Source organism: Panulirus ornatus, chromosome 4 (genome assembly GCF_036320965.1).
Source record: "Panulirus ornatus isolate Po-2019 chromosome 4, ASM3632096v1, whole genome shotgun sequence".
In the NCBI taxonomy this organism is placed as follows: Eukaryota; Metazoa; Arthropoda; class Malacostraca; order Decapoda; family Palinuridae; genus Panulirus; species Panulirus ornatus.
In genome coordinates this window covers 49,590,268-49,608,016 of record NC_092227.1, presented here as the reverse complement: position 1 = coordinate 49,608,016, position 17,749 = coordinate 49,590,268, and the positions used below count along the sequence as shown (strand labels likewise).

The window sequence follows — 17,749 nt, the reverse complement described above, 5'->3', positions numbered from 1 at the left end:
AAAACAAGCCTATATATCATCATACTGTAACAATATGCAGGCTACTGTAACAGTAGTTTTGTGATATGCCTATTTTTGGTTCATTTTGAAAATATTTAAATTTCAAGAATATCTCAAAAATATGGAGTTAAATCAAATACTTAACAGCTTTAACCATTCCTTAACATTTACTTGATTATGATGGAGCATGGGCACAATTACACTTCAAATAACATCCCAACAAAACCCAAGAAAGATAAATTTACAACATATAATTTCAACAAAATTCAGCAAAAAAATATAAATAATACCGAGTCTACAAAGAATATAGTATCATACAAAATAAATACAAAATAAGCTATACTATTATAGTATATGTAAATCTTATACATAATAAAATACACACATTACTCATACAATGTCATTAGTGTGCTTGAGTCCATTTGATTTCAGATAATTCTAATTCTGGAAATATTACTATACAAATATAAGACTACTACCAAAGTGTACTATTACACTAACAAAAAAAATGATGAAAATTTTTCTCTCACACAAAATCCCTAATACACATTTCTTACTTAACAGAAGCTGCAAAAATCTTGATATGACATGAAAGAGGTATTAACAACAATACATGAAGATTTTAAGCCATTTAATGATCATAGTTACATACAGTACCAACTACATTCTCATGCTAACATTACACAAAATAGACTACAAAAGACTAATGACAAACATAGATCATAATAGAAGTCCACTGGAGTTCTAAATAACTAATGCATTCATAAGTATACCAAGGATAACAGCCCACAAAAAATCAATATCTTAAGCCACCAATCAAGCGATGGCACCATCCTTTCCCGACAAAGTATAAGAAATATCAATAGCACTTTATAACTTGAAATATCAGCTAAATTAGGCTAACAACCACTAGCTAAATTAAGCTCACAACCACTTACAAAAGAAAAACTTAATAGATAATATAAGCCACATCTCAATCCTTATAGCACCGCATGACACATGCAACAAAACTATTTAATACAAATGAATTAAACAACAATGGTAGGTGCACAAGCATAAAGAAAGGTAACAAAATACAGTAAGCTAATCAATCCATGAAATACAGCTAATCAATCCAAAATACATTAGCTAGTGGAGACAACCAACATTATCATTACCTAACATCAGCATTATCAACTACATTTTTGTACTAACGAGGGCTTTTAACCATCTCTTTTTCTATACTTTGTCAAAGTCTCTCTCAAAGGAAACAGTTTCTAATTAATAAAATTTTCAGTTTACATGGCTTAACCTTCTGGCCATGATTTATGATGAAAGTTGTAATACAAAATTTTCCTTCTCGAACTGAAATATGATGAAAATCCAAAGACAGTTTGTATGTCCTTCAAGGTTGACTGACCCTCCTCCAACCAGGAAGTGGTAAGTGGGTCCTTTATGGTCCTGTCCCCACATGGTGGCTGACTTAAACGTCAAGCATAAACAGACTCTTACTCAGCCAACCTCCACAACCTATACTGTGATTCATTCATCTTTCTTTTCTCCTTTCATTTTGATTTCAGTCATTCTGGTAATCTATGAATGTCATAATATCTAGATATGTTGTGTGTGTATGTTTTGTATTATAATATGAATATGTACATGTGTATATATATCTGTATATGTATATGCTGAAAATGTATGTGTGCGTGCGTGGGCGTTTATGTATATACACGTGTATGTGGGTGGGTTGGGCCATTCTCTCATCAGTTTCTTTGCACTGCCTCACTAATGCAGGAGACAGCTACTAAGTATAATAAATAGATAAAAAAAAATATATATTTTTTTTTTTTCATACTAATCACCATTTCCCGCATTAGCGAGGTAGCGTTAAGAACAGAGGATGAGGACTGGGCCTTTGAGGGAATATCCTCAACTGGCCCCCTTCTCTGTTTCTTCTTTTGGAAAAAAAAAGAGAGGGGAGGATTTCCAGCCTCCCGCTCCCTCCCGTATGACTCATGGTGAGGTGCCTGAGGATTGGCAGAATGCTTGCATAGTGCCATTGTACAAAGGCAAAGGGGATAAGAGTGAGTGCTCAAATTACAGAGGTATAAGTTTGTTGAGTATTCCTGGTAAATTATATGGGAGGGTACTGATTGAGAGGGTGAAGGCATGTGCAGAGCACCAGATTGGGGAAGAGCAGTGTGGTTTCAGAAGTGGTAGAGGATGTGTGGATCAGGTGTTTGCTTTGAAGAATGTATGTGAGAAATACTTAGAAAAGCAAATGGATTTGTATGTAGCATTTATGGATCTGGAGAAGGCATATGATAGAGTTGATAGAGATGCTCTGTGGAAGGTATTAAGAATATATGGTGTGGGAGGCAAGTTGTTAGAAGCAGTGAAAAGTTTTTATCGAGGATGTAAGGCATGTGTACGTGTAGGAAGAGAGGAAAGTGATTGGTTCTCAGTGAATGTAGGTTTGCGGCAGGGGTGTGTGATGTCTCCGTGGTTGTTTAATTTGTTTATGGATGGGGTTGTTAGGGAGGTGAATGCAAGAGTTTTGGAAAGAGGGGCAAGTATGAAGTCTGTTGTGAATGAGAGAGCTTGGGAAGTGAGTCAGTTGTTGTTCGCTGATGATACAGCGCTGGTGGCTGATTCATGTGAGAAACTGCAGAAGCTGGTGACTGAGTTTGGTAAAGTGTGTGAAAGAAGAAAGTTAATAGTAAATGTGAATAAGAGCAAGGTTATTAGGTACAGTAGGGTTGAGGGTCAAGTCAATTGGAAGGTAAGTTTGAATGGAGAAAAACTGGAGGAAGTAAAGTGTTTTAGATATCTGGGAGTGGAACTGGCAGCGGATGGAACCATGGAAGCGGAAGTGAATCATAGGGTGGGGGAGGGGGCGAAAATCCTGGGAGCCTTGAAGAATGTGTGGAAGTCGAGAACATTATCTCGGAAAGCAAAAATGAGTATGTTTGAAGGCATAGTGGTTCCAACAATGTTGTATGGTTGCGAGGCGTGGGCTATGGATAGAGTTGTGTGCAGGAGGGTGGATGTGCTGGAAATGAGATGTTTGAGGACAATATGTGGTGTGAGGTGGTTTGATCGAGTAAGTAATGTAAGGGTAAGAGAGATGTGTGGAAATAAAACGAGCGTGGTTGAGAGAGCAGAAGAGGGTGTTTTGAAATGGTTTTGGCACATGGAGAGAATGAGTGAGGAAAGATTGACCAAGAGGATATATGTGTCGGAGGTGGAGGGAACGAGGAGAAGTGGGAGACCAAATTGGAGGTGGAAAGATGGAGTGAAAAAGATTTTGAGTGATTGGGGCCTGAACATGCAGGAGGGTGAAAGGCGGGCAAGGAATAGAGTGAATTGGATCGATGTGGTATACCGGGGTTGACATGCTGTCAGTGGATTGAATCAGGGCATGTGAAGCGTCTGGGGTAAACCATGGAAAGTTGTGTGGGGCCTGGATGTGGAAAGGGAGCTGTGGTTTCGGGCATTATTGTATGGCAGCTAGAGAATGATTGTGAACGAATGGGGCCTTTGTTGATTTTTCCTAGCGCTACCTCGCATACATGAGGGTGGAGGGGGATGGTATTCCATGTGTGGCGAGGTGGCGATGGGAATGAATAAAGGCAGACAGTGTGAATTGTGTGCATGGGTATATATGTATGTGTCTGTGTGTGTATATATATGTGTACATTGAGATGTATAGGTATGTATATTTGCGTGTGTGGACGTGCATGTATATACATGTGTATGGGGGTGGGTTGGGCCATTTCTTTTGTCTGTTTCCTTGCGCTACCTCGCAAACGCGGTAGACAGCGCCAAAGCAAAATAAAATATAATACATATATATATATATATATATATATATATATATATATATATATATATATATATATATATATATATATATATATGGCGACGGGGATGAATAAGGGCAGAGAGTATGAATTATGTACATGTGTATATATGTATATGTCTGTGTGTGTATATATATGTATACGTTGAGATGTATAGGTATGTATATGTGTGCGTGTGGATGTGTATATACATACATGTGTATGTGGGTTGGGCTATTCTTTCGTCTGTTTCCTTGCGCTACCTCGCTAACGTGGGAGACAGCGACAAAGTGTAATAAATAAAATAAAATAAATAAATATATATATATATATTGGGGTGAAGAAGGTGGTGAGAGTAAGTGAGCTTGGGAAGGAGACCTGTGTGGGGAAGTACCAGGAGAGACTGTGTACAGAATGGAAAAAGGTGAGAACAATGGAAGTAAGGGGAGTCGGGGAGGAATGGGATGTATTTAGGGAATCAGTGATGGATTGCGCAAAAGATGCTTGTGGCATGAGAAGAGTGGGAGGTGGGCTGTTTAGAAAGGGTAGTGAGTGGTGGGATGAAGAAGTAAGAGTATTAGTGAAAGAGAAGAGAGAGGCATTTGGACGATTTTTGCAGGGAAAAAATGCAATTGAGTGGGAGAAGTATAAAAGAAAGAGACAGGAGGTCAAGAGAAAGGTGCAAGAGGTGAAAAAAAGGGCAAATGAGAGTTGGGGTGAGAGACTATCAGTAAATTTTAGGGAGAATAAAAAGATGTTCTGGAAGGAGGTAAATAGGATGCGTAAGACAAGGGAGCAAATGGGAACTTCAGTGAAGGGCGTAAATGGGGAGGTGATAACAAGTAGCGGTGATGTGAGAAGGAGATGGAATGAGTATTTTGAAGGTTTGTTGAATGTGTCTGATGACAGAGTGGCAGATATAGGGTGTTTTGGTCGAGGTGGTGTGCAAAGTGAGAGGGTTAGGGAAAATGATTTGGTAAACAGAGAAGAGGTAGTAAAAGCTTTGCGGAAGATGAAAGCCGGCAAGGCAGCAGGTTTGGATGGTATTGCAGTGGAATTTATTAAGAAAGGGGGTGACTGTATTGTTGACTGGTTGGTAAGGTTATTTAATGTATGTATGACTCATGGTGAGGTGCCTGAGGATTGGCGGAATGCGTGCATAGTGCCATTGTACAAAGGCAAAGGGGATAAGAGTGAGTGCTCAAATTACAGAGGTATAAGTTTGTTGAGTATTCCTGGTAAATTATATGGGAGGGTATTGATTGAGAGGGTGAAGGCATGTACAGAGCATCAGATTGGGGAAGAGCAGTGCGGTTTCAGAAGTGGTAGAGGATGTGTGGATCAGGTGTTTGCTTTGAAGAATGTATGTGAGAAATACTTAGAAAAGCAAATGGATTTGTATGTAGCATTTATGGATCTGGAGAAGGCATATGATAGAGTTGATAGAGATGCTCTATGGAAGGTATTAAGAATATATGGTGTGGGAGGCAAGTTGTTAGAAGCAGTGAAAAGTTTTTATCGAGGATGTAAGGCATGTGTACGTGTAGGAAGAGAGGAAAGTGATTGGTTCTCAGTGAATGTAGGTTTGCGGCAGGGGTGTGTGATGTCTCCATGGTTGTTTAATTTGTTTATGGATGGGGTTGTAAGGGAGGTAAATGCAAGAGTCCTGGAAAGAGGGGCAAGTATGAAGTCTGTTGGGGATGTGAGAGCTTGGGAAGTGAGTCAATTGTTGTTCGCTGATGATACAGCGCTGGTGGCTGATTCATGTGAGAAACTGCAGAAGCTGGTGACTGAGTTTGGTAAAGTGTGTGGAAGAAGAAAGTTGAGAGTAAATGTGAATAAGAGCAAGGTTATTAGGTACAGTAGGGGTGAGGGTCAAGTCAATTGGGAGGTGAGTTTGAATGGAGAAAAACTGGAGGAAGTGAAGTGTTTTAGATATCTGGGAGTGGATCTGTCAGCGGATGGAACCATGGAAGCGGAAGTGGATCATAGGGTGGGGGAGGGGGCGAAAATTTTGGGAGCCTTGAAAAATGTGTGGAAGTCGAGAATATTATCTCGGAAAGCAAAAATGGGTATGTTTGAGGGAATAGTGGTTCCAACAATGCTGTATGGTTGCGAGGCGTGGGCTATGGATAGAGATGTGCGCAGGAGGATGGATGTGCTGGAAATGAGATGTTTGAGGACAATGTGTGGTGTGAGGTGGTTTGATCGAGTAAGTAACGTAAGGGTAAGAGAGATGTGTGGAAATAAAAAGAGCGTGGTTGAGAGAGCAGAAGAGGGTGTTGTGAAATGGTTTGGGCACATGGAGAGAATGAGTGAGGAGAGATTGACCAAGAGGATATATGTGTCGGAGGTGGAGGGAACGAGGAGAAGAGGGAGACCAAATTGGAGGTGGAAAGATGGAGTGAAAAAGATTTTGTGTGATCGGGGCCTGAACATGCAGGAGGGTGAAAGGAGGGCAAGAAATAGAGTGAATTGGAGTCATGTGGTATACAGGGGTTGACGTGCTGTCAGTGGATTGAATCAGGGCATGTGAAGCGTCTGGGGTAAACCATGGAAAGCTGTGTAGGTATGTATATTTGCGTGTGTGGACGTGTGTATGTACATGTGTATGGGGGGGGGCCATTTCTTTCGTCTGTTTCCTTGCGCTACCTCGCAAACGCGGGAGACAGCGACTAAGTATAAAAAAAAAAAAAAAAAAAAAAAAAAAAAAATATATATTGTTGAACGTGTTTGTTGATAGAGTGGCAGATATAGGGTATTGTGGTCGAGGTGGTGTGCAAAGTGAGAGGGTTAGGGAAAATGATTTGGTAAACAGAGAAGAGGAAGTAAAAGCTTTGCAGAAGATGAAAGCCGGCAAGACAGCAGGTTTGGATGGTATTGCAGTGGAATTTATTAAAAAACAGGGTGACTGTATTGTTGACTGGTTGGTAAGGTTATTTAATGTATGTATGATTCATGGTGAGGTGCCTGAGGATTGGCGGAATGCTTGCATAGTGCCATTGTACAAAGGCAAGGGGGATAAGAGTGCTCAAATTACAGAGGTACAAGTTTGTTGAGTATTCCTGGTAAATTATATAGGAGGGTATTGATTGAGAGGTTGAAGGTATGTACAGAGCATCAGATTGGGGAAGAGCAGTGTGGTTTCAGAAGTGGTAGAGGATGTGTGGATCAGGTGTTTGCTTTGAAGAATGTATGTGAGAAATACTTAGAAAAGCAAATGGATTTGTATGTAGCATTTATGGATCTGTTGAAGGTATATGATAGAAATGATAGAGATGCTCTGTAGAAGGTGTTAAAAATATATGGTGTGGGAGGCAAGTTGTTAGAAGCAGTGAAAAGTTTTTATCGAGGATGTAAGGCATGTGTACGTGTAGGAAGAGAGGAAAGTGATTGGTTCTCAGTGAATGCAGGTTTGTGGCAGGGGTGTGTGATGTCTCCGTGGTTGTTTAATTTGTTTATGGATGGGGTTGTTAGGGAGGTGAATGCAAGAGTTTTGGAAAGAGGGGCAAGTATGCAGTCTGTTGTGGATGAGAGAGCTTTGGAAGAGAGTCAGTTGTTGTTCACTGATGATACAGTGCTGGTGGATGATTCATGTGAGAAACTGCAGAAGCTGGTGACTGAGTTTGGTAAAGTGTGTGAAAGAAGAAAGTTGAGAGTAAATGTAAATAAGAGCAAGGTTATTACGTACAGTAGGGTTGAGGGTCAAGTCAATTGGGAGGTAAGTTTGAATGGAGAAAAACTGGAGGAAGTAAAGTGTTTTAGATATCTGGGAGTGGATTTGGCAGAGGATGGAACCATGGAAGCGGAAGTGGATCATATGGTGGGGGAGGGGGCGAAAATCCTGGGAGTGTTGAAGAATGTGTGGAAGTCGAGAACATCATCTCGATATGCAAAAATGGGTATGTTTGAAGGAATAGTGGTTCCAACAATGTTGCATGGTTGCGAGGCGTGGGCTATGGATAGAGTTGTGCGCAGGAGGGTGGATGTGCTGGAAATGAGATGTTTGAGGACAATATGTAGCGTGAGGGGTAAACCATGGAAAGTTCTGTGGGGCCTGGATGTGGAAAGGGAGCTGTGGTTTCAGCGCATCATTACATGACAGCCAGAGACTGAGTGTAAATGAATGTGGCCTTTGTTTTTTTTTTTTTTCCTAGCACTACCTTGTGCACATTTGTGGGGAGGGGGTTGTTATTTCATGTGTGGCGAGGTGGCGATGGGAATGAATGAAGTCAGACAGTATGAATTATGTACATGTGTGTATATGTATATGTCTGTGTGTGTATATATATGTATATGTTGAGATGAATAGGTATGTATATTTGTGTGTGTGGACGTGTATGTATATACATGTGTATGTGGGTGGGTTGGGCCATTCTTCCATCTGTTTCCTTGTGCTACCTCGCTGACACGGGAGACAGTGACAAAGCAAAATATGGATCTGGAGAAGGTATTTGATATATATATATAAATATATATTTCTATATTTTCCCTAACCCTCTCACTTTGCACACCACCTCGACCAAAACACCCTATATCTGCCACTCTATCATCAAACACATTCAACAAACCTTCAAAACACTCACTCCATCTCCTTCGCACATCACCACTACTTGTTATCACCTCCCCATTTGCGTCCTTCACTGAAGTTCCCATTTGCTCCCTTGTCTTACGCACTTTATTTACCTCCTTCCAGAACATCTTTTTATTCTCCCTAAAATTTAATGGTACTCTCTAACCCCAACTCTCATTTGCCCTCTTTTTCACCTCTTGCACCTTTCTCTTGACCTCCTGTCTCTTTCTTTTATACATCTCCCATTCAATTGCATTTTTTCCCTGCAAAAGTCGTCCAAATGCCTCTCTCTTCTCTTTCACTAATAATCTTACTTCTTCATCCCACCACTCACTACCCTCTCTAATCAACCCATCTCCCACTCTTCTCATGCCACAAGTATCTTTTGCGCAATCCATCACTGATTCCCTAAATACATCCCATTCCTCCCCCACTCCCCTTACTTCCATTGTTCTCACCTTTTTCCATTCTGTACTCAGTATATATATATATATATATATATATATATATATATATATATATATATATATATATATATATATATATCCTCTCTTCCTACACGTACACATGCCTTACATCCTCGATAAAAACTTTTCACTGCTTCTAACAACTTTCCTCCCACACCATATATTCTTAATACCTTCCACAGAGCATCTCTATCAACTCTATCATATGCCTTCTCCAGATCCATAAATGCTACATACAAATCAATTTGCTTTTCTAAGTATTTCTCACATACATTCTTCAAAGCAAACACCTGATCCACACATCCTCTACCACTTCTGAAACCACACTGCTCTTCCCCAATCTGATGCTCTGTACATGCCTTCACCCTCTCAATCAATACCCTCCCATATAATTTACCAAGAATACACAACAAACTTATACCTCTGTAATTTGAGCACTCACTCTTATCCCCTTTGCCTTTGTACAATGGCACTATGCACGCATTCCGCCAATCCTCAGGCACCTCACCATGAGTCATACATACATTAAATAACCTTACCAACCAGTCAACAATACAGTCACCCCCTTTTTTAATAAATTCCACTGCAATACCATCCAAACCTGCTGCAGGTTTGCGGCAGGGGTGTGTGATGTCTCCATGGTTGTTTAATTTGTTTATGGATGGGGTTGTTAGGGAGGTAAATGCAAGAGTTTTGGAAAGAGGGGCAAGTATGAAGTCTGTTGGGGATGAGAGAGCTTGGGAAGTGAGTCAGTTGTTGTTCGCTGATGATACAGCGCTGGTGGCTGATTCATGTGAGAAACTGCAGAAGCTGGTGACTGAGTTTGGTAAAGTGTGTGGAAGAAGAAAGTTAAGAGTAAATGTGAATAAGAGCAAGGTTATTAGGTACAGTAGGGTTGAGGGTCAAGTCAATTGGGAGGTGAGTTTGAATGGAGAAAAACTGGAGGAAGTGAAGTGTTTTAGATATCTGGGAGTGGATCTGGCAGCGGATGGATCCATGGAAGCGGAAGTGGATCATAGGGTGGGGGAGGGGGCGAAAATTATGGGGGCCTTGAAGAATGTGTGGAAGTCGAGACCATTATCTCGGGAAGCAAAAATGGGTATGTTTGAAGGAATAGTGGTTCCAACAATGTTGTATGGTTGCGAGGCGTGGGCTATGGATAGAGTTGTGCGCAGGAGGATGGATGTGCTGGAAATGAGATGTATGAGGACAATGTGTGGTGTGAGGTGGTTTGATCGAGTGAGTAACGTAAGGGTAAGAGAGATGTGTGGAAATAAAAAGAGCGTGGTTGAGAGAGCAGAAGAGGGTGTTTTGAAGTGGTTTGGGCACATGGAGAGAATGAGTGAGGAAAGATTGACCAAGAGGATATATGTGTCGGAGGTGGAGGGAACGAGGAGAAGAGGGAGACCAAATTGGAGGTGGAAAGATGGAGTGAAAAAGATTTTGTGTGATCGGGGCCTGAACATGCAAGAGGGTGTAAGGAGGGCAAGGAATAGAGTGAATTGGAGCGATGTGGTATACCGGGGTTGATGTGCTGTCAGTGGATTGAATCAAGGCATGTGAAGCGTCTGGGGTAAACCATGGAAAGCTGTGTAGGTATGTATATTTGCGTGTGTGGACGTATATATATACATGTGTATGGGGGGGGGGTTGGGCCATTGCTTTTGTCTGTTTCCTTGCGCTACCTCGCAAACGCGGGAGACAGCGACAAAGTATAATAAAAAAAAAAAAATAATATATATATATATATATATATATATATATATATATATATATATATATATATATATATATATACATGCACATAATTCATACTTGCTGCCTTTATTCATTCCCATCTCCACTGCTCTACGCATGTGTGCGAGGTAGTGCTGGGAAAAGACAACAAAGGCGACATTCGTTCACTCTTAGTCTCTAGCTGTAATGTATAATAGTACGAAACCACAGCTCCCTTTCCACATCCAAGGACACAGAACTTTCTATGGTCTACCCCAAACACTTCACATGCTGTGGTTCAATCCATTGACAGCACGTCCACCCCAGTATACCATCACAATTCACTCTATTCCATGCATGCCTTTCACCCTCCTGAATGTTCAGGCCCTGATTCCTCAAAATCTTTTCCACTCCATCCTTCCACCTCCAATTTTCTTTCAACCACACTCTTTTTATTACCACCTCCAATCCTTCCAATTTGGTCTCCCACTTCTCCTCGTTCCCTCCATCTCTAGCACATATATCCTCTTTGTCAATCTTTCCTCACTCATTCTCTCCATGAGACCAAACCATTTCAAAACACCCTCTTCTGCTCTTTCAATCACACTCTTTTTATTACCACACATCTCTCTTACCCTTTCATTACTTACTCGATAAAACCACCTCACACCACATATTGTCCTCAAACATCTCATTTCCAGCACATCCACCCTCCACCGCACAACTATCCATAGCCCACACCTCGCAATGATATAACATTGTTGGAACCACTATTCCTTCACACACACCCATTTTTGCTCTCTGAGATAATGTTCTTGCCTTCCACACATTTTCCAACGCTCCCAGAACTTTCCCCCCTCCCCCACCCTATGATTCACTTCCACTTCCATGGTTCCATCCACTGCCAAATCCACTCCCAGATATCTAAAACACTTCACTTCCTCCAACTTTTCTCCTTCCTAACATACCTCACAATTGCCTTGTCTCTCAACCCTACTGTACCTAATAACCTTACTCTTATTCACATTTACTCTCAGCTTTCTTCTTTCACACACTTTACCAAACTCAGTCACAAGCTTCTGCAGTTTCTCACATGAATCAGCTACAGCACTGTATCATGAGCGAACAACAACTGACTCACTTCCCAAGCTCTCTCATCCACTACAGATTGCATACTTGCCCTCTTTCCAAAACTCTTGCATTCACCTCCCTAACAACCCCATCCATAAACAAATTAAACAAGCATGGAGACATCACTCACCACTGCCGCAAACAGACATTCGCTGAGAACCAATCACTTTCCTCTCTTCCTACACGTACAAATGCCTTACATCCTTGATAAAAACTTTTCACTGCTCCTAACAACTTGCCTCCCACATCATATATTCTTAATACCTTCCACAGAGCATCTCTATCAACTCTATCATATGCCTTCTCCAGATCCATAAATGCTACATACAAATCCATTTGTTTTTCTAAGTATTTCTCACATACATTCTTCAAAGCAAACACCAGATTCACACATCCTCTAACACTTCTGACACCACACTGCTCTTCCTCAATCTGATACTCTGAACATGCATTGACCCACTCAATCAATACCCTCCCATATAATTTCCAAGGAATACTCAACAAACTTATACCTCTATAATCTGAGCACTCACCTTTATCCCCTTTGCCTTTGTACAATGGTACCATGCATGCATTCCACCAATCCACAGGTACCTCACCATGAGCCATACATACATTAAACATCCTTACCAACCAGTCAACAACACAGTCACTCCCTTTTTTAATAAATTCCAAAGCAATACCATCCAAACCTACCACCTTGCCAGCTTTCATCTCCTGCAAAGCTTTCACTACCTCTTCTCTATTTACCAAATCATTCTCCCTAACCCTCTCACTTTGCACACCACCTCGACCAAAATACCCTATATCTGCCACTCTATCATCTAACACATTGAAAAAGCCTTCAAAATACTCACTCCAACTCCTCACATCACAACTACTTGTTATTACCTCCCCACTGGCCCCCTTCACCAATGTTCCCCCATATATATAATCAAACTAACTATTCGCCATTTCCCACATTATTGAGGTAGCATTAAGCACAGAGGACTGGGCCTTTGAGGGAATATCCTCACCTGGCCCCCTTCTCTGTTCCTTCTTTTGGAAAATTAAAAAAAAACGAGAGGGGAGGATTTCCAGCCCCCCGCTCCCTTCCCTTTTAGTCACCTTCTACGACACACAGGGAATACGTGGGAAGTATTCTTTCTCCCCTATCCCCAAGGATAAATTATATGAATATCTTTATATCCATTTATTTTTTATTCATTTTGCATTGTCACTGTCTCTGCGTTAGCGAGGTAGCGCAAGGAAACAGACGAAAGAATGGCCCAACCCACCCCTATACACATGTATATATATATACACGTCCACACACACGCAAATATACATACCGATGCATCTTAACATATGCATATATATACACACACAGACATATACATATATACACATGTACATAAATTCATACTGTCTGCCTTTATTCATTCTCATTGCCACCTCGCCACACATGAAATAACAACCCCCTCCCCCCTCATGTGTGCGAGGTAGCGCTAGAAAAGACAACAAAGAACACTTTTGTTCACACTCAGTCTCTAGCTGTCATGTAATTATGCAATGAAACCACAGCTCCCTTTCCATATCCAGGCCCACAGAACTTTCCATGGTTTACCCCAGATGCTTCACATGCCCTGGTTCAATCCACTGACAGCACATCAACCCCGGTATACCACATCGTTCCAATTCACTCTATTCCTTGCACACCTTTCACCTTCCTGTATGTTCAGGCCTCGATCACTCAAAATCTTTTCCACTCCATTTTTCCACCTCCGATTTGGTCTCCCACTTCTCCTCATTCCCTCCATCTCTGACACATATATCCTCTTGATCAATTTTTCCTCACTCATTCTCTCCATGTGACCAAACCATTTCAAAACACCCTCTTCGGCTCTCTCAACCACACTCTTTACATTGCCAAACATCTCTCTTACCCTATTATTGCTTACTTGATCAAACCACCTCACACCACATATTGTCCTCAAACATCTCATTTCCAGCACATCCACCCCTCCACACAACTCTATCCATAGCCCATGCCTCACAACCATATAACATTGTTGGAACCACTATTCCTTCAAACATACCTATTTTTGCTTTCCGAGATAATGTTCTCGACTTCCAAACATTCTTCAACGCTCCCAGAATTTTCACCCCGTCCCCCATCCTATGATTAACTGCTGCTTCCATGGTTCCATCCACTGCCAAATCCACTCCCAGATATCTAAAACACTTTACTTCCTCCAGTTTTTCTCCATTCAAACTTACCTCAAAATTGACTTAACCCTCAACCGTACTGTACCTAATAACCTTGCTCTTATTCACATTTACTCTTAACTTTCTTCTTTCACACACTTTACCAAACTCAGTCACCAGCTTCTGCAGTTTCTCACATGAATCAGCCACCAGCGCTGTATCATCAGCGAACAACAACTGACTCGCTTTCCAAGCTCTCTCATCCACAACAGACTGCATACTTGCCCCTCTTTCCAAAACTCTTGCATTCACCTCCCTAACAACCCCATCCATAAACAAATTAAACAACCATGGAGACATCAAACACCACTGCCGCAAACCTACATTCACAGAGAACCAATCACTTTCCTCTCTTCCTACACGTACACATGCCTTACATCCTCGATAAAAACTTTTCACTGCTTCTAACAACTTGCCTCCCACACCATATATTCTTAATACCTTCCACAGAGCATCTCTATCAACTCTATCATATGCCTTCTCCAGATCCATAAATGCTACATACAAATCCATTTGCTTTTCTAAGTATTTCTCACATACATTCTTCAAAGCAAACACCTGATCCACACATCCTCTACCACTTCTGAAACCACACTGCTCTTCCCCAATCTGATGCTCTGTACATGCCTTCACCCTCTCAATCAATACCCTCCCATATAATTTACCAGGAATACTCGAAAAACTTATACCTCTGTAATTTGAGCACTCACTCTTATCCCCTTTGCCTTTGTACAATGGCAGTATGCAAGCATTCCGCCAATCCTCAGGCACCTCACCATGAGTCATGCATACATTAAATAACCTTACCAACCAGTCAACAATATAGTCACCCCTTTTTTTAATAAATTCCACTGCAATACCATCCAAACCTGCTGCCTTGCCGGCTTTCATCTTCCGCAAAGCTTTTACTACCTCTTCTCTGTTTACCAAACCATTTTCCCTAACCCTCCCACTTTGCACACCATCTCGACCAAAACAACCTATATCTGCCACTCTATCATCAAACACATTCAGCAAACCTTCAAAATACTCACTCCATCTCCTTCTCACATCACCACTACTTGTTATCACCTCCCCACTTGCCCCCTTCACTGAAGTTCCCATTTGTTCCCTTGTCTTACGCACTTTATCTACCTCCTTCCAAAACATCTTTTTATTCTCCCTAAAATTTAATGATACTCTCTCACCTCAACTCTCATTTGCCCTCTTTTTCACCTCTTGCACCTTTCTCTTGACCTCCTGCCTCTTTCTTTTATACATCTCCCACTCACTTGCATTATTTCCCTGCAAAAATCATCCAAATGCCTCTCTCTTCTCTTTCACTAATAATCTTACTTCTTCATCCCACCACTCAATACCTTTTCTAATCTGCCCACCTCCCACGCTTCTCATGCCACAAGCAGCTTTTGCGCAAGCCATCACTGCTTCCCTAAATACATCCCATTCCTCCCCCACTCCCCTTACCTCCTTTGTTCTCACCTTTTTCCATTCTGTACTCAGTCTATCCTGATACTTCCTCACACAAGTCTCCTTCCCAAGCTCACTTACTCTCACCACTCTTTTCACCCCAACATTCTCTCTTCTTTTCTGAAAACCTCTACAAATCTTCACCTTAGCCTCCACAAGATAATGATCAGAAATCCCTCCAGTTGCAGGTCTCAGCACATTAACATCCAAAAGTCTCTTTTTCGTAAGCCCATCAATTAACACGTAATCCAATAACGCTCTCTGGCCATCTCTCCTGCTTACACATGTATACTTATGTATATCTCTCTTTTTAAACCAGGTATTCCCAATCACCAGTCCTTTTTCAGCACATAAATCTACAAGCTTTTAACCATTTCCATTTACAACACTGAACACCCCATGTACACCAATTATTTCCTCAACAGCCACATTACTCACCTTTGCATTCTAATCACCCATCACTATAACCCGGTCTCATGCATCAAAACTACTAGCCCACTCACTCAGCTGCTCCCAAAACACTTGCTTCTCATGATCTTTCTTCTCATGTCCAGGTGCATATGCACCAATAATCACCCATCTCTCTCCATCCACTTTCAGTTTTACCCATATCAATCTAGATTTTACTTTCTTACACTCTATCACATACTCCCACAAATCCTGTTTCAGGAGTAGTGCTACTCCTTCCCTTGCTCTTGTCCTCTTACTAAACCCTGACTTTACTCCCAAGACATTCCCAAACCACTCTTCCCCTTTACCATTGAGCTTCATTTCACTCAGAGCCAAAACATCCAGGTTCCTTTCTTAAAACATACAACTTATCTCTCTTTTTTTCTCATCTTGGTTACATTCACACACATTTAGACACCCCAATCTGAGCCTTCAAGGAGGATGAGCACTCCTCGCATGACTCCTTCTTCTGTTTCCCCTTTTAGAAAGTTAAAATATAGTGGCTCCAACAATTTTACGTGGTTGTGAGGCGTGGGCTATAGATAGAGCTGTGCGGAGGAGGGTGGATGTGTTGGAAATGAGATGTTTGAGGACAATATGTGGTATGAGGTGGTTTGATTAAGTAATGAAAGGGTAAGAGAGATGTGTGGTAATAAAAAGAGTGTGGTTGAGAGAGCAGAAGAGGGTGTTTTGAAGTGGTTTGGTCACATGTAGAGAATGAGTGAGGAAAGATTGACAAAGTGGATATATGTGTCAGAGGTGGAGGGAACGAGGAGAAGTGAGAGACCAAATTGGAGGGGGAAAGATGGAGTGAAAAAGATTTTGAGCGATCGAGGCCTGAACATGCAGGAAGGTGAAAGGCGTGCAAGATATAGAGTGAATTGGAACGATGTGGTATACCGGGATTGACGTGCTGTCAATGGATTGAACCACGGCATGTGAAGCATCTGGGGTAAACCATGGAAACTTTTGTGGGGCCTGGATGTGGAAAGGGAGCTGTGGTTTTGGTGCATTATATGTGACAGAGACTGAGTGTGAACAAATGTGGCCTTTGGTGTCTTTCCCTATCGCTACCTCGCGCAATTGTGGGGGAAGGGGATTGTCATTCCATGTGTGATGGGGTGGCAATGGGAATGAATAAAGGCAGCAAGTATGAATTATGTACATGTGTGTATATATGTATATGTCTATGTATGTATATATATGTATATGTTGAAATGCATAGGTATGTATATGTGCATGTGTGGACATGTATGTATATACATGTTAGTGTGGGTGGGTTGGGCCATTCTTTTGTCTGTTTCCTTGCACTACCTCGCTGATGCAGGAGACAGTGAAAAAGTATAGTAAAATATAAAGATAATACATTTATTTCTTATATCTATTTATTATACTTTGTCACTGTCTCCCACGTTAGCGAGGTAGTGCAAGAAAACAGATGAAAGAATGGCCCAACCTACCCACATACACATGTATATACATAAATGCCCACGCACACATATATACATACCTATACATTTCAATGTATACATACAGAGACATATACATACATACAAATGAGCATATTTATACATGCTGCCTTCATCCATTCATGCCGCCATCCTGACACACATGAAATGGCACCCCCCCCTCCCCCTGCATGCTCGCAAGGTAGCACTAGGAAAAGACAACAAAGGGCACATTCGTTCACACTTAGTCTCTAGCTGTCATGAGTAACACACCAAAACCAGAGCTCCCTTTTCACATCCAGACCCCACAAAACTTTCCATGGTTTACCCCAGTCACTTACATGCCCTGGTTCAATCCATTGACAGCACATTGATCATGGCATACCACATCGTTCCAATTCACTCTATTCCTTGTATGCCTTTCACCCT

The 17,749-nt window shown here is 41.4% G+C and overlaps 1 protein-coding gene across 3 annotated transcripts in view; it reads right to left on the bottom strand.

The window, feature by feature from the left end:
* LOC139766123 (uncharacterized) overlaps positions 1–17,749 on the bottom strand; it is a 309,760-nt gene that overhangs the window by 120,163 nt on the left and 171,848 nt on the right. The gene's annotated exons all lie outside the window — the stretch shown is intronic.